Below are 18,266 nucleotides of genomic sequence, written 5' to 3'. Positions count from 1 at the left end.
CCTCTGTTGTGAAGCTAGATGAAGTCAGGGATCATCAAAATCATTGAAATCAGAGTCACTGAGTTGAATTGTTCGTTGGAGGGACCCAGACTCGACTCAATAAGTCAACCCACCCTGTGCTGTGAATGCTGACATGAAGTCCAAATGACATATTCTGCTCATAATGCCACAAGCATATCGCCTTTATGCCAATTTGTTAACAAATATTCTGTGGAAGAGGAGGACTAATCTGTGTATGCATGATCAGTAAGGGTACAAAATAACTTTTAGAAAGGAAAAAAAGGTCATTTATGCCCAGGACACTGAATTAACTACCAGCATATAAAAGCCCATATAGTTGCTGCAAAGACATGGCGTCCACAAAAAGTCAATTATATTTTAAAAATTCAGACCAAATACTGTAATTTCCTCTGTCACGGAGGTGTACAAAGCTCTAGTCTGGTCTCAGGCAAAAAGCAACAAGCAGCATCATTCACCAGAAATGAGGTATGTGCCTGGCATATTTATGAGCACAGTGCCGAGCCATTTCAAAGAGCACCACTTGGAAAAAATAACGCTTCACAGTGTCTGGGAGAAAAATCATAAATCTGATTAAAAGCTGAGAAGAAGATGACATGTCGTCTGTCTTTGCCCGCAACCCTTAAGCTTCTGCTGAGCAGCATAACGAACCGAGCCACAGAACTACAATAAACAGATTTAATTGTCATGTGACTGCTACAATGAAATGGCAGCCATGAAATATTCCATAATACTGTCTCGGAAATGATCCCAGCTCCAGTGTGGGAGGTTCAGAGAGCTGGCACATCTGCTTAGAAAAAGCATCAATTTTCTGTTCAATCCGCTCACAGTTGTGCTGAACGTTCAGTCGACACCGAGCGGTTTCCCCAGAAGAAGCGGAGCTCATCCCGTCTGAAACATGAATAATAAGAGTGCATGGCAGCCGGTCTGCAGGAGTTCCTCCGACTCTTTCACTTCTGACCTGTCCTTTCACTTCATTTAATATTAGCAGCCCATTAAAGTAGTTGCTGTTTTTAAACAGATTAACGGCACAACTCTGCAGTCGTCTGCGATGAGGGGACGAATTCCCCAGCTAGTCCTCTGCACATGAATGCCGGCTGCCATCATGCCTGCGGGGTTTCCTGAGAGGCAGAAAGCGATTAGCTCTCGGGTGCGGTGAATTTATGACAGCCCTTCATTTTCATGTCAGCTCAGTGACTGCGCTTTTAGCACAAACGCACACTTTTAATATCTTCATATTTAATCAGCCCAATGTGAACACGTTTTAAAGTCTGCACTGATGCTGCAGAGCCCGTACGCCAAGCAAAGACATCAAGTCCTTTGTGATTTCTCACAAATTCGAACATATAGCAGCATGAAACTATTTTACATTTGCAATCTGTATAATAATGTATGGTATTTAGCTTCAAACCTCAACACTGGAGACAGCTGGCATACAAAAGGCCGGTGTTCAGAGTGTGGGTGGATTAAAATGCACGTAATGAAGTACCATAATGGATTTATGAGAGATTTTGGCACTTGTTAATTCAGGCCATTACTAAATGGCCCCACCTACGTTCCTGTAGCTGATAGGCCCTGGCCCTGATTCAGGAACCACACACTCATCTGGACCTTTCCTCACTAAAATTACCATCCGCCTCATCGCTCTGCAGCTGATTGTACTGAAGCCCACAGCAGAACTTGATGTTATGGACCCTAATGATGATTTATTGTATGACAGAGACTGTCTGGTTCCAACCTACAAAAACACTCTGAGAGATAACTCAGGATTTAACTTAATCTATCAAAACCACCTCTGAGGTGCAACATGTGACTAGAAAGCAGTTATGATTTTAAATCTGATGAAGAAGTTTAGATGCTATAAAGAAAGAGGTCTAGCAGGTGGATGAAGATAAAAGCTCATTTTTATAGGACCGTCATACTGGCTTTAAAATCAGGTAAATTGGGCTGAATTCTGGTAAAAGTAGATGACAACTAAATGAATGAAGGAAAGCAGTGAATGTAGATTCTATACATGACCGGAGGGCTCACATATCATACTGTATGTGGCCTTTAGCTGCCTTCATGCTATATTAGAGTTCCCATGATTTCTAATATGATCACAAAATTATGTATTTTCATATTTTTCTCAGTGATTAATAATCAGGAAAAGTCAATGAAAACCAAAAAGATGGTTCTGTCATTATTAATAATAGTAATATGCTAGAAATTAGTAACAATTTACTGAAATATTGCTAAATTGTAAATGCAATGTATTTTTCCCTTCACATGTCCAACTCTGTCATACAACCATCCTGAGTTGTCTGTGGCAACGCTAAGCAAGTGATTAATGCCTGAATATCTAATATTGAATCCAGTGTGATGTGAAACTCAAACCATCTGAACACCAATAAGGGATCCAGCAGCAATGTGTCGGACAGATCTTCCTCGCCCGGTACGACCAGACTTAAATCCACTGCATGATAAATAGATCGGGTCTGGTCCACTCCCCTTTACAGGTAAACCTCGTGAATTTCACATGTGCAAAAAAGCTCAAGTGAAACATGTATTTTGCACGTTAGAAACATGTAACGTTTTTACGGTGTGATGTGTGAGGCCCATGTAGAGTCCCATGTGAAAACTCTTCCACGTAATTTCCCCATGTCATCATACGTGGTAAACATGTGTCATACATGTGGTCACATGGGAAGCTTGTGCTTTTTTTCTATAAGGGGTGCTTTTGGGATCGTTTCCTGTCGTTGGACGTAGACCTCAGGTTCATTTTAAAACTCCTGCAGCAGCCTTTCATCAGTCTGCATTGACCACCATGATGCACATCGTGCTCCGAAACTCAACAAGCCGTAAACAACAGACCCAACGTGAGCAGTCACACGTCGGTATACAGAATATACTGAATATACAGAATATACTTGTAGTTTTCCAGGAGTTCAAAGGTCACACTAACCTCCTGAATCTTTGGGAACCTTGTTGTGTGAAGTGTGATCAAGCTAAAAGCCGGAAGAAATGCAGCGGCGTGTAGGATCAAATCAAACGCATTCAGAGAGCCACGTCGTGAAAACCTTCAATCAAACGTCAGGATGGCCATCCTCGCCGCCACCTCCCCCGCCAGCACCTCTCCAGTTGATGCAGGCTCAGTCATGAGTCAGCGAGGATGCTGTTTACTCAACCAACACTGCTGTTTGTGGCACTCAGACAGGTCTCCCGTCCAGTCAACGCCAATTTAATTAGAGCTTTTCAGCGGCAAAATAATGCGACGTTGTGTCACACTTCCCGACCGTGAAATCCTCTTATTGTCCTTTCTCTCGGCCTGCTGCCTTTTATTCTGCTCAGCACCGAGCCACAGATTACCGGCCAGGCGGACCCGTGTGAAACACCAGAGGAATATATTTCCAGCTCTCACAAAATGGAACCACTTTGGAGTGCGATTCAACAACTTGGAGTTTGTGAACCCCCCCCCGCTGAACCCTGTTTGTGCTGCGGTCCACTCTGTCAGAGCTTCTTCACTTAAACATGAAGTGTGGCATGAACTTGTGGCAAAAGCAGCTTTTAAATAGAGTTTACTAGAGTGAAAAGTGTCGAGTTCTGGTCTCTTTCATGGTATTATAATCCAGCAGTGAGCTGCAGTGGTGTGTTTATTATTAGTCCCCCCCCCCCCCCCGAGTCGATCATCTGATTCTGCCACTGTGGCCCACTGATAGCTGTTGATCTGAAAAAGGCAGCGAAAGCATGCGGGCTGAGTTTGTGTGAGTGCCTCGAACACACATTGCAGCGCTGTATGTATCCTCAAACTGTTAGATTACACCCGGCCTGTTTGTTTGCTTTGCAGCGAGGCTGAAGTCTCCGCTGAAGTCGGTTATATCACAGCCTCTCCTTTGATAATAAGACAAACATGCATCAGCTACTGTTCTCCAAGCGCTACCAACAATGAAAACAACAGACACCTCCAGGCCCCTGTGTGCACTTGACATAAAGGAGAAAGAACATAAAGATGTTGTTCTTCTCTCGCTCAGGAGAAACAAGTCATTATTTTCACATCTGATACTCATATTTTGCTTGTTAATCTTTGCATCGCTCGCATTTTCCTCCTTGTTCCTCGTCTGCATGTATGCTGGGCCGAAGCAGGAAGTAGGAATTGAAAGCCGTGCAATAACCGCTCCTGCAAGCGGCTGAAATATTGAAGGCATATCTGCTGAGGCCCATTAATTATCCTCCAGCTTTCCAGTAATAAGCTTTCTAAGTATAGGCCTCGGTGGTTCTTCCTACACAGAGAAACCATGCGAACGATTCAAAGGGCATGAAGGGAGGAGGAAATGTGTGTATCCCACATCTTCAAGGTCTCTCCACGAGAATAACGGCGTTGCTTGGACTGTCGCGTTGGGATAATACCCGTCCTCCAGTCTGCCTAATAAAAATAAACAAATGTGTGCATGTCTAATCCCTTTAATTTCAGTGGTGGGAGGGAAATTAAAAAGCACGCGAATGTAAATCACTGCCAGGTTTCATATCGGGTGTTGGTTTTACGTCTTGGTTCCCTGGGTTACGCCAGGGGCTCATAATTTGTGGTAAGTGAATTATACAGTGAGACTTTTGTGATGAGGGTGGAGGTGGTGGGGTCATGGGGGAGGGAGAGGGAGAGGGGGGGCTTAGAAGGGGGGAGTCATTTTGTAAGAACAGAGAGATAACTTCTGGCTTCTCTGGAGCCTTTTAAGTCTTCTTGCAGTTTCTAGAGCTGTGATGTCTCTTTCATGTTGAACAGAGAGGGAACCGATACACGTCTAAAGAGACCGAGCTTCACATCTGACATGAAAGGGAAAGACAAATTACAGCAACTCCACTGGAGGGACTTATTTGAGGGGAAAGACCCTGATTTTGGGCTAAATTGCTGTAATCTGAAATTGCATCAATGGAAACCTTGACTGACGTTGACCCACTTGCTCGGGGTCCTTTCACTTCTTCAGATCACAAAATGCAAGTTTGTCCATTGTTGTCAGTTAGTAGAGGTGCAATCAAAAAGTGGAGAGACTCCTCTGGCTGCACGGGAGCAGACCACCGCTCAGTAACGCGTGCGGAGCAGAGCGAAGTAATCTGTCGCCGAGTTACACCTTTCTGTCCAAACGACTTGAACTTTGGCGTGATGGCAGTTGGGTTCTCCAACATGACAATGCTGCTTACAGTCCGTTGAAAAAGGATTTTGTCGCCCTCAACAACACAATCTTCACTCCCAAACGCCATTTCTTGCTGGATTTGGCTCCCTGTGACTTTTATGTTCCCCAAAAGGCCGATTCTGGCTCAGTTTTACAAAAGTGTGTTTCCAACCCAAAATGAAACCACATCTCCTCATTAGAAACATGTTATTAGAGTTAAATGTATAAAATGTATAATATTTATAAATGAAAAGGTTTAAGAATTTAAGAAAAAAAAAACTATCTTTTTCCTCAAGGAAACAAAAAGTATTCGATGGTTAAAAACATTGTGGAAAGCAGTATAAACATTTCATGTCCATACGATATAACGGATAATAATGTTATATCGAATCAAATCTTTCTTAAACAACAAAATGACCTGACCTGATATTTTAGGCCTTCTGTTAGAGATTATTTCTTCATCCTGCAGCTGTAATAATTGGTGTTCACAAAGACTTTCCTACAGTATGTAGGCCAAATACATTTTCAGCACATGATGATAATAATAAATCTGCTTCATCCACTGTAAAACTGTCTGGAATTAATACCTCTCCCTTATTATAATACACGTATTAATGGCTCATCATGCTTTCATTTTGAAATGTGACAATTACATAACACTGCACAGATAACACACTCCACTGCACTTCAAGTAAAGTGTTACTAAAATCAGGAGATTACTGGCCTATGTGTAATCAATAAGAAATAACAAGAGATGAGATGCCAGCAACTAAGGATGGAAAAGTGGTCTCATCGCAGACAATAAATAAAACATGAACCTGTTCGGTTTCTAGATATTTATATATGAATAATGTATTCAGAAGTTGGTGGGCGACCACAGTAAGGTACTGTCATTATCAACAACTGAGTTGAATATGTGGAAGGTGGAAACATATCCATATCTATGTGAAGATTAAGCCCTGCAACAAATCAGCAAACAAACTGGCAAAACACAGCGCAGGCACAACTAGCACCGACAAAGTCATTATCAACCAAAAAAAAAATCAAATTCAACCCCCCGAGCCCTCACACACTGTGCCTGATTAAAAAGGCAGATTGAATGTGTCGCGTCTGAATCCAATTATTTTTTGGAAAGCCATACCATGGCATTGTTTCTTTTTGATTTGCACTTGCCTGTCTGCCAGCTGCACCTTTCTCAATGAAACAAAATGCTCCCAAAACCTCTAATTTCTAGTGGAAGAAAGGTTCTGCTATTGTGACGCAGAGATGTGAAATCATATTCCAAAATCCCCCAAAACACCAGCGAGTACAACAGTGTTCAGATTGCTTTAATGAAAAAAAGAAAAGAAAAAACACAGAGGGAACTCCTGCAAACAGAAAAAGGAACAATTGGAGCTCATTCTGAGAGAAAAGTCTTGATTAGGAAATAGTAGGCATCCTGTAATTTCTACTTCTTCCTTTTTCTTCTTTCTAAAGACGATCCGAAGACAATTAAGTTACGAAATAGAGCCGTGGGCAGGTTTAGCGAGCTGGTTGCTGGCAAATGATGTTTCTACTTCTGTTTTAAATTCCGCCACAAGGAACGATGCAGCAATGAACGAGCGCTGACAATATGAATGTGCTGTTCATCTAAGAAGGCGTCCAGTCGCCGGCGTTTTCCATCCACATTCTATTAAAAACAAGCCAATTAAGAATAAAACCAACCCATTCACATCACGTTCAGGGAGACGTGGCCGCAGCTAAACAAACCCGAAGAGCACTCTTGATATCGACATATCAATATACCGACAGCCAATACAACCAGTATTCAATTCAGTATCTCTATAACTGTTGTATCTGTAAACCAGTGAAGCTTTTGTTGACGTATTGTATACAGTATAGTATTTCTTTACCGCTCACAGCTTTCCAGCACCCACTTTAATGTAGCCGATAGTTTTATTGAACCCAGATCACCCTGAAAGCGTGTAACATACCCGTCAGACCATTAGAGGATACATGGAAACGAAAGGCCTTTTACTTTTCAGTCCAGGATAAACAGGGTGTCTTACGTGCTTCGGTGTGATACTGGGTTGTATAAATGGAGTTTAATAATATAGGGGAATTCATTTCTAATCGTCTCATCGGTATTTTGTGTTATGTTGTGCTCCAGTAGTGGCCGGAAGTCACTAGAATTTTTATATTTTGTGTTTGCTGTCGTGACAAAAAGGGACATTTAGCCAATTTGTTGAAAAAAATGTAAGTGTAAAGAATGTAATCTTCACTGGAATAATCAATAAGATCTGCTGAGGAAGCTTTTCAATTAGAAAGCAGGAAAATAACACTCACTGCTGTTCCTACAGTAAATGATGGACAGGCAGTAAAAAAAAAAGGAAAAAAAAAAAAAAAAGTGAGCCAACGCCGTTTGTCGCTGTAATTAGTTCGGATCAATGTTTCGCCTCAAGATGCTGTCGTGCATTGCGGGCACATGAAAAACACATTTTGCATTGAATTAAATTATTTAATCCTTGGGGCAAACAGGCCGTTTTAAAATTCCACTCTAGCGAACCTCCCACAGAAATGCTCCAGGGATATGTTGCATACATGTGAATTCACTTTATGGTAAAAACAGAACACAGAACAAACAGACTATACTCCGCTTATTTATCTGCACTGAACACGCCCACATAACAGGAACACTTAGCATATTGTATCAAAACCCCTACAGCAAAACATATAAGCAACAATTGTATGTAACAAACCTGAATAAAATGTATCCAACACAATAGTGTAAAAACTTCTGATATAAATATATAAATAGAATTTAGAGAAAAATAAGAACACATAAATATTTAAAACCATCACGGCTCGAATGAAGCAAATAAATACTGCGTATAAATAAATGTATAAATAAATATTTAGGACAAATGTTTGAACCTGAATGTTTTTCCAGCTCGAGAAATGTGAACAGTGCTGTTATGGTGTCCTTGAGCAAGGCACTTATTTCCTAACTGCTGCAGCTGAGCCACAGCGAACTATGTATTATACAGAAAACTCCCCCGAGTGAGTATAAATGTGTAAAAGTGAAAGAGGACATTCAGTGGTTTCAACCTTCTGAGGATAAATGGGCGGTTAAAAAACATAACGGCTCTCAGAAACCAGGAGACTGTGGAGGCACCAGAAAACCGTGAACAACATGACGTAGAAAACAACATTTCAGTCGTCAAACATTACAATGAAAAAGCTTTTAAGAACTCCATTTGCACTCACGCATCACCTGGACTGTCCGACGATCACTTATATGGGTGGGGGCGGTGGAGGTGTTTGGTCTTGCTTCTCTTGGAGAGTCCGACCCGGATTGGCCGTGTGCACGTTTTCAGAGGCTCCAGTCTCCGGGGCAACTCCGGTGGTCCTGCACACACAGCAACAATACAACACTGTATGTCATAACCAGAGGAATCAGGCTTTAGCTTTCTTATAACCACGGCAGGGAAACACACGCTGTTGCAAAGAAGCCATGACAAACAACAAAATACACGTGTTATTGTTCTTGAAGCTTGCGGCGTCTTTTTTTTTTTTTAACCCAAACTGACAAGATTAACAAAATGTTTCTCCATGTGCAGCGAGAGCAGCGATGCTATTAGACTGATTTTGGCCCTCAAACTGACAAGGTGAACACATCGCATCTTCAGATAAGCAGGTTGTTAGACTCCCTCGCCTGTTAAATATTCAGGTGAGCCCACTTCACTCCCAGCTGACACACTTGGGTTCATAATGCAGTGAAGAGCAGCAGGAGTTGGAGGAAGGAAAGAAAAGGTGAGACTGGATGAAGCAGGTTGAGAACTCCTGTTTATACTGTTGATCTGTTTCTTTTTGAGTCACGACAATGTAAGAAATAAAACAAACGTGAAGTCAGTCTAAAAACATGACAGACAGATCTATACCACTGCCCACCAGCCGTTACAATAGATATACATATGCATGAAAAACCTTTCAAAGGATTTGCAACTGTCCTTTCTTTTAATTAATCTTCAAACAAATATGACCGCCATCCAAAAAGAACCCCACCATTTTATCAATAAAAGCCTGATGGGGTTATGTGTCTTTTGTGTGCCGTCACAAGATGAAACTCACTGTGGCTCAGTTGTTCCAGGAGAGGAAGGCAGCCAAAGGACGGACACCACATTTTCCCTTTCTGCTCCGTCTCCCGGGGCTCTGAAAGGAGCATATTGACAGTCAGAGATATCCAAGAAGGACCGGCTCATTCTGTCTAATTTGTTCCTCTGTTTACCCCGAAACAATGTTTTTGCATTCATGACCGACGTTATCGTTCCACTGCAGCTTATTGAGGAAAAGAATATGTGAACATTCACGAAAGCAAGCTGTTTCAATCTGAAAAGACAAATCAATAAACGTAATTGTATTTCCTCGCTGAATTAACCAAGCTGACCTTTTGAAAGTCTATCACCCACCTCTGTGTAAACAGTTAACAATGCAGCACTGAAAACAGGAGAACAAAGACACATTTAATTAAAACATTTCATGTTTTTCAAGCTTGTCATCTTAAAAGTTGAAACTTTTTGCTTCAGAGGAAATTCTCTGGTTGAGCAAACCACTTTTTACTTTCGTTAATTATTGCTGACTTCTGAGACACTCGGTTGATGTATGGTTGTTTTCCTCATGAAAATATGAATCTTTCTTCTTGATGTCTTCCCCTTTTTTTAACAGAGGAAAATATTTAATGAAGAAGAAGTAAACTGTGAACCTGTGTGTTTCTCTGCAGCGTCCATGGATGCTTCCAGGCACAGGTTTGTGCTCAGGGGCACTTCCTGCTCGCCATCACCGCTGACAGCGGTACGAGAATCCACAGGATCTCCTCCACACATTTCCAGGCAGCGGTCTTCTTCAGTGTCATCTAAAGATAAGCGATAACTTTTTACACAGTTCAGTCAAAAGGAGAGCTGTGTTTGGGACTGAATGACTGGCAGTTCAACCATCTAACTTTAACTCCACCTGACAACGCTGATACACAATGTGAGCGCTTGAGTTTTAGTCCGCGTGGTCGACAACGTGAAGACTTAGATTTAGACTTCATTAATCCCACAGTGGCGAAATTTAGTCGTCACAGCAGCATAGAAACACAAAAAGGTGCACACAAAATGAAAAAACATCAAATAAGATGGATAAAAAGAATTATTTTAGAAAAAAAAGTGGTTCAGTTTTTAAAGAAGTGTTCTTTTGACAAAGTAAGAAAACCTTTTGTGGCTGAATTGGTTTTCAGTGTTTGGAAAAATGAAAGATTGACAATTTCAGGTGCACGCTATTCAGAGCACAATGTAGAGATACGAGGGCCAATCAATAACCTGACTTGTTGCTGAAGCGGAGCGCAGCACAGTGATGTGCACGAAGCAGGACGACGCTGTAACCGTCCTCAGTAATTATTCCAAATAACAGCACCTGTGTTACACAAGTTTTGGTGAGAAGTGGTGCGCGCACATTTGCGATTACAGCCTGGACTTCAGCAGAGAACACACATCAACTTTTGTGTCAACGCAGACCCTTGAAATTCAGGAAATCCACAACGACAAAGCAGCGACCCGTAGAAGGTCGTGTGAGGTCACGAGTGCAGCCGGGAACCTTTCTTAGATATTTGTGGGGCTGTGCACCGTGAATTTGTCCCCCGGCGTCAGACGGTCAACACTTTCTGAGGAAAACATTTGTCACAAAAGACCTGAGCTGTGGAAACGACGGCAACCAGGTTGCCGTGACAACGCACCGGCTCAGCGCACATTAAAAACACACGACGCCCTCGACAACACGATAATCAGTCCCCACCGCATCTAATCACTAGATTTTGCTCCCTGTGATTTTTTTCTGTTTCCCAAAAATGTGACAAATTTGATGTGCAGTCTCTAGTTTCACATCCATTAGTGAAACCACAAACGTGTGCACACCAGTGGTCACAAAAACATCCGTAAACCAGGTGCTGATGTTGGTCCAGCGATGTATCTTGGAATACTTACTCAAGATGCGTTAACACAAATGATCTAAAAAGTTATTAAACGTCATCAACAATGTTACATTATTGTTTTGAAAGAAACATGAATATCCAATTAATTCTAAAGGTCACAGGAGGTTTCAGTGCTGCTGTGCTGCAGCTGGACCTCACGGGTGCTCTCGGCTTTTAATACAGTGTGATTGACCAAATTGATGAAGTGATTGAGTGTATTGATATTCAGTAAAGATGAATCACACAGTGTTACAGCTACCTGATGGCGCGTCCGTGTGGCCGCCCGGTTGTGGGCTGCCGAGACGTCCTTTGAGTTTGGATGCGTTGTCGTCCGAAGGTTCGGTGACGTCACCGCTCTGCTCGGGCGACGAAGGGCCGCGGTCGCTTTCGCAATCATTTCTACTGACGTCAAAGAACAAGTGAAGCTCTTTCAAGACCACGTCGAACTGTTTTTTCATTTCGAACTCGGAGCCGTCGTTCACGTGCCTCTCGGTGGAAACAGGAGACTCTGACTGGAGGTTAGATTCATCATGAACGTGCTCAGAGTCGCAGGCTGATTCGCAGATAGGCGGTTGTTGCTCCGGCCATCCGAGAGGAGTGACATCTGCTGCTGAGATACAGTTAGGGACTTCATTACAAGTCAGATCGCTGCTCGCAAGTGCCGGTGCCAAGTTCTCAGTGGGGCACTCGAATTTTTCCACCTCTTCCTCCTCGTGCCTGTCATTCTCTGCCACTGGCATGCACTGGTGAAGTTGTGGCTGGGGTGTTTTCAACAGCTGCCTGGGCGAGCTGGTGAGGACGGGGATGTTTCCCAGGCCGGCAGCATCGTCATCATCATCGTCATCATCCTCTGGTAAGAGCTGGATCTTTTCAAAAGTGTCAAACCCCTTCAGCACACTGTTGTAGAGAGTGAAGGCAGATGGCAACAGGGGAAATGTGTCACTACAGTTGAGGGCTGTGGGGATTTTGTTGTAAGCATTTTGTAAATGGCTTAAGTCCCGCTGACACGGCACAACTGCATCACTTGTCGACGGAGAAGCGAAGGGCAGAAAATAATCTTCATTTTCAGCTCTGTGTTGGCAATCAGAGGAACAACTGAGCTTGTGTTCTCGGTCATTTTCGCTATCTGTGGTCAATTTGTTCCCCTCTGTGCGCTCACTAATGCCTTCCCCAGGTGACACTTTGCTCATATCTGCTTCGGGTTCATTTTGCTGCGGCACACTTTCCTGCAGCATCTCTGCACTTTCATGCCCCTCAGTATTCATTTGTTCCCCGACATTTGTCACGTCTTTTCCTTCCCTTTCGTCAACTGTCACATCCATCACGGAAACATCAGCGCCGAACGGCCGTTCAGACGAACACTCAGGCTTGTTTCCTGGTTCACCTTCAGGAGGTTTTGATTTGCTGTCAGGTTCATGTGTTTTTCCCTCCGGCCGGTCGCTGATGTAATCATCAGTGGATATTTCAGCTGCATCTTCTCCGTCTAGTTCGTTTTGTAGCTGAAGTTTTTCCTGTGACTTCACTACTTTCTTGAATGTCCCGTTTTCCATTTCTTTCACAAAACACCTTTCTTCTCTTTCTTTCATCTCATCCATTCTTTGAATTTCACTCTGTGAATATTCAACCTCGCGTGGCTTCAGATTTTCAAGGTTGGCAGGAAAGGCAACACATCGACTCTGCTCTTTCAACTCGTGTCCCACGGTATCACGGCTTTCTTGTATTTCATCATCCCCAGCAGGAGGAAGGTTTACGGGGCCGCCGCCACTCGGTTTCCACCGACAGTCGCCGCCGTCGCTGGTGTCGTCGCGGATTTCGGCGGCGGTGAATGAACGAGCCTGTGGTTCTGTGCATGACTGACAGAAGTCTTCATCTTCATCATTGCACCGCCGTGTCCTGCTTCGGTGAATAAACTGGTCGGGATATGACACCGTCTGTAATCGTGTGATGTCAGAAGAGAGTGGAAGAGGCATTTCCATCTCGCAGGCCGTCGCTGATGGAGATAATTCTTCACCTGCAGAACTCTCGGAGTTACAGTGTTTCTCCTCCTTGTCAGTTTCACTCCAAATTGCAGGGTCAATTACACTGAAAGGGCCTGAATCATTATCTCCTTCAACGCGCTCTCGGCTGATTCTAGCTGGCATCGGAGTCTCTGTTGTGTGATCAGCCGTTTCGCACCGAGCTCTGGTTATTATCTCGCCAGCAGCACGCTCTTCTTTTGCCCCACAGCAGTCGTCAAGACTCACATCCTCGATCGCAATATTTCTCTTTAATACCACCACATCCGCATCGTAAGGAAGAAATGATCCTTCAGCAGCTGAAGGGATGAAGGTTTCGCTCTCATTAACTTGGCCTTTTGTTTCCTCATCACAGGTCGAAACATTTTCACCTTCACAAATCTGTAATTCTAATTCATGTTTTTCATTTTTTCTACCTTCTGCCAAGTTCCCAGAGGGCTCTTCTTTGGGCTTCGAGTAGAGACCGGTAGAGTCTGCATAATCACTGGAAGATATGGGACTCTTACCCTCTCCTCTACTGAAAGGGATATTCTCATGAAATTCAAGCTGGTCCCTCCTCTGATTAGTCTCTACGACTTCAGAAAATTGTCTCCGTGTATTACAGAAACCTTCATGAGTGCAATCAGACTGACATCTGACCTCCTCGTTTCTTGAACTGAACGTGACTACTTGGATTTGACTGACATCATTTTGCACCTGTCTCTCATCTTCGTCACTTCCACCGGAACAACTGTCACCGCCAGGGGTCTCGTCTTCAAATGATTTTCCGAGCCGCGTGTAATCAGGATGAGCGGCTTCGTCGGCGCCGGCTTCAGCAGAAGCTTCTTCTAGAGACCCTCTTTCATCTCCCCGGCACAAGCCGAGCTTGTCTGTTTCAGGAACTGGAGGCTGCTCGTCTTCCTCCAGTAGTAGCGGGAGTCTCTCAGCAGTGACGACACACTCTGTCGATGATCCCGCGTGTCCACTGTTACTCTGGGAAGAAGTCGCCTCCGTAATAAGAGTGACATTTAAGTCAGCGCCTTGTTGTTGCTCATGAGCTTTTTCGTCTTGAAAATCCTCACGTTCAGCTGCGCCTACGAAGCCCTCGTTGTTCAGCAGGGCGTTTGATGATGATGATGATGACGACCAACTGATGGTTTTCTGAAATGTCAGAAGCTTCGGGAAGGAAAACCTACTTATCTCACTGTGGTCGTTCTTCACTGTACAATCTAGCCTTTGTCGTTTCGGGGAGAGAGGTGCAGTAAACTCCCTCCCTGTTTGTGGACTGATATCGTCTTGCGTGATTTTATCCATTTTCTTCAGTTTGTAATACCTGAAGTAGAAACAGACTGAGAGGTTGAACACCGCATCTGAAAGCCACACCAACTATTACAGATCAAACAAAGCAATCACGTCAACAATGTTCCGACTGCTTTGTTTTTCTTTTTGGTAGATTACACTCGAAATAACTATTTCATATTTTAATTGGACTGCTATCTCACTGTAGTGATTAAAATAATAATAATAATAACAATAATAATAATAATAATAATAATAATAATAATAATAATAATAATATAATGTATCTCACCTTCCACCAAACCTGTGACTCCAAACACAGAAGTAATCCTCCAGCAAACCTTTGAAGAAAACATAAGACAAAACACAATATTCAGTCATTGGATATAGTGGAACAGAGGGTTACACATCATGATGCTAATTCACAGCACAGAGTACAGAGATGACAGTCGCACTGTTCGCAGCCCTTCTGTCAACATCCCAATCAAGTTTCTGACAATGTTCGCTTTGTTTACAACAAACACAAAAGGCCTTTTTCCCGACAGACTTTTTGCCGTGTCATACCAGTGAAACAAGTGTTATCTATAGCGTTAACAGCTACGATTAATTAACTAATTTACTCTGATTGCCTGAGGCCGTATTTGTGTCCCCCCCACGCTACTATGACTGAGGAATATTGTGCCTTTCAGGCAGCTGGGAATTGGGAAAGTTCTCATTTGGGAATTTCCCAACATCCGAGCTTTCACAAACAGGCAAACCCCAGAAAACCAGCTCCATTTCTGCTGTCAGAGTTTTGATCGTCAAAACCGTGGAATCAAAACACCGATCACGAGGAGTGACTTTAGTGAGTGGCACTATAATGACTTGTGGAAAAATGGGAGTGTTTTTCATCGTTTTGGAGGCACTTTTATACGCAGTCTGTTCAGAATATATCAAACTGTACTAAACCTCATCATCACCCATATAAAGAAATACAGGGATGAAATAGAGCTCAGGAGGTCCATATTATTTGTACACTACATTTCTACATGTTTTAATTCACTGCTGTTTTTTTTTTAAAACTTTTAACACAGGTATCACTATAAAGTAGACTCGGCTAACCCAGTCTGGAAGCAAGTACATGTCTGCCTTCAACCACAAACTGTGATAATGACGTCAAACCTACTTGCTCAAAAACCTCAGGGTTGGAAATGTCCCACCTCACAGTTGCTCTGGACGAATTATGATTGTTATCATTATTATTATTATTTTTCGTCTAGTTAGCTAAGAACATGAAACTCAGCTCACTGCTAACGCTAGCTTTTATTGCCGATTGACTTTCCATTGCAGCCTTTCAGCAGGAGAAATGGTGTTTAAATAAACTACTTTTTCAGGGCTGTGTGAATTTACTGTTAGATTTTCCTTCAGCTACCCGGTATGTCACATCAGTGACATTGCGTTGTTGCTAAATATGATTACTCTGCAACGGTGAGTAAATAAATAGGGAATACTAACTTAAGTCTTGCTTCCAGCCCTTGACTGTGAGGTTTATATTAAACTTTAAACTACAAATATAACGTATCTCTTTATCCAGCTGTTATTAGTGACCACTAGTCCAGAGTTACTTACCTTCTAAATGAATGCTGTTCAGTTAGTTCAGCATTAAGCAGGCCCTGCTTAGATTAGCTGGTTAGCTAATCGTGCTATATTGTCCTGCTCTGCTGCTATTTGGCGCGAAACTGTCGACGGAAGAAGATTGTTGTGAATTTAACTGCCAGCTAACTTTTTGATGTTGCCGCTCCTCTTTGACAAAATAAAGAACCACTTATAGTTCCGGCACCAGAGGGAGCATAAAGATTTATATTAGTGAAGAATAGTATGTGGAATACAAACGGCGTTTGTGTTTCTTGCTGCCTTTATTTTAGTCATTGCTCGTCAGCCTATTAATGCCGCGCGCGCACGCGCAGCAGCCCGCGCGCAGGACACGCGCATCCTGAGACGGAGCCGCACACTGCGCTCCCTCTCCGTGTCCGTCTCCTCCTCTCAGTCCATCAGCAGCACTGTGTTGAGCAGCATCACCCGACGGACCTGCGCCGCTTACTTTCTGTCGAGGCTGACTTTAATAAACATTCAACAACAACACGACAGAATTAAAAACAAAAAAAAAACAAAGCGCACAAAACATCTGAAGCGACCAGCGGCTCGACAGAAGCGCATTTCAGACGTTTGAAGCGCTTCTTTTATTTCCGTCCTCGCAGGTTTTGTGAACCAGACCGGACTTCTCTCGTTGACTCCACACTCTCACAAGGTAGGAGGAGATGCTCTGTGGCATATTGTGACTGATGCAGTTAATATATAAATATATATATATATACATATATATATTTGGGTTTTTTTTTTTGCACATCATCCTCTGTTTTTCACGTGTAAGATGCAACCTGGTGCGTCACCCTTTTGGTTTCAGGAGAGGAATTTATTGATTTATTGGCGTGTTAAATCCAAATTAATGAGACACAAAATAACAACAGCGACGCACACCTTTTTATTAACGCAGCCTCCACTGATGTCTGATCAAAGCCTCCTGACATTTTTTTGTGTTTTTGCACAAATTAGATGAACATGGTTGTGTCTTGCCTGGGTTTACTCATGCTGCCCACAAACAAACACACGCACACACACACACACACACACACACACACACACACACAGATCTTGGATTCAGCTACTAAAGTGAAGAGGCATTAAGCATAAGTGACAGCAGGTTTATGTAATCCTCCTGATCAATACGGACAGTGAATTTGGTGGATTGTAACTGACTTGCTCGTTTGGCATGACATGACTGTGGTGTGTGATGTATCCTGGTGTAGTTTGTCACTCATACTGATGTTGTGATGGTGTGTGTGTGTGTGTGCCTGCATGACGAAGATGGGGGTGTGGTGTGTCTCCTTAACCCCACATCATCATCCTCAACGGGAAGCTACTTCTTTTTTTTTTCGCAAATCAATGCAGGCATGAGCACATCTCATCCAGCAGCCCCTCCATGATTGTTGTACCCCCTCCTCTCCTTCAAACACACACACACACACACACACACACACACACACACACACACACACGCACACACACACACACACACACACACACACACACACACACACACACATCTCCAGTTAATAAGGGCGGCAGGATTACAGAGACTTCTGTCAGATTTGTCTTAATTATACCCCCAAACTGCTTTGTTTCTCTGATGTTGCCTCCCTGGGTCGGGGCTCTGCCTGCCTCTCAAGGTCATCCCCCATTGGCAAATGAGGGTAAAGGGATAGTGTTATGTAATAGCCTACTGCCTGGCTCAGGGGCAGGTCTGTGGGTTGTTGCATGGCTGTAAAATTACTCCTTAGACAATATTTATTTATGTCAAATCCATACCTGTCTGCTGTGATTTTCTTTTTCTTCATCCTGGCTCTGACCAGGCCACGGTGGACTACATGAGACAAAGGGCTATGACTCAGGTTTGGAGTCAGCATGGTGCTCCGCTCTGCATCGCGCTGCAGAGTGACCCGGCGTGTCTTGTCCCAGACTCGGTCCCCACTCATTACACTTGCTAAAACAAAGCGGTCATTTTTGGTTTTTTTTCCTGTGCGTGGATGTAAGTGCAAAACATTACAAAGGCATGAAGTTGAGCGTGAACAGGCGGACGGGGTGTGTTCAGCGTTTTGTGTTAATAAGAGCGCCTCTGCATTCGCCTCAAGTCACATCGTGATTACTTTTCCACCACTTTCCTTTTGCATTTCTCCTTTTTGTCAGTGTGCTTTCTGTAGAGAGTGAAAACGCAACGCCAGAGAATGT

The 18,266-nt window shown here is 43.2% G+C and overlaps 1 protein-coding gene across 1 annotated transcript in view; it reads left to right on the top strand.

Annotated features, from left to right (window-relative positions):
* Nucleotides 1-16,456: 16,456 nt before the first annotated feature.
* The window catches only part of vsnl1a (visinin-like 1a), a 34,081-nt gene continuing 32,271 nt past the window's right edge, over nt 16,457-18,266 (top strand). Inside the window, exon 1 of the mRNA XM_069158649.1 lies at nt 16,457-16,728. The gene's annotated coding sequence lies outside the window, so the exon portion shown is untranslated. The remainder of the gene's footprint in view (nt 16,729-18,266) is intronic.

The sequence above is a fragment of the Embiotoca jacksoni genome, unplaced genomic scaffold (assembly GCF_022577435.1).
Source record: "Embiotoca jacksoni isolate LCO1_2020_lvr unplaced genomic scaffold, fEmbJac1.0.p SCAF_23, whole genome shotgun sequence".
Classification (NCBI taxonomy): domain Eukaryota; kingdom Metazoa; phylum Chordata; class Actinopteri; family Embiotocidae; genus Embiotoca; species Embiotoca jacksoni.
This window is presented reverse-complemented; position numbering and strand designations above follow the sequence as displayed.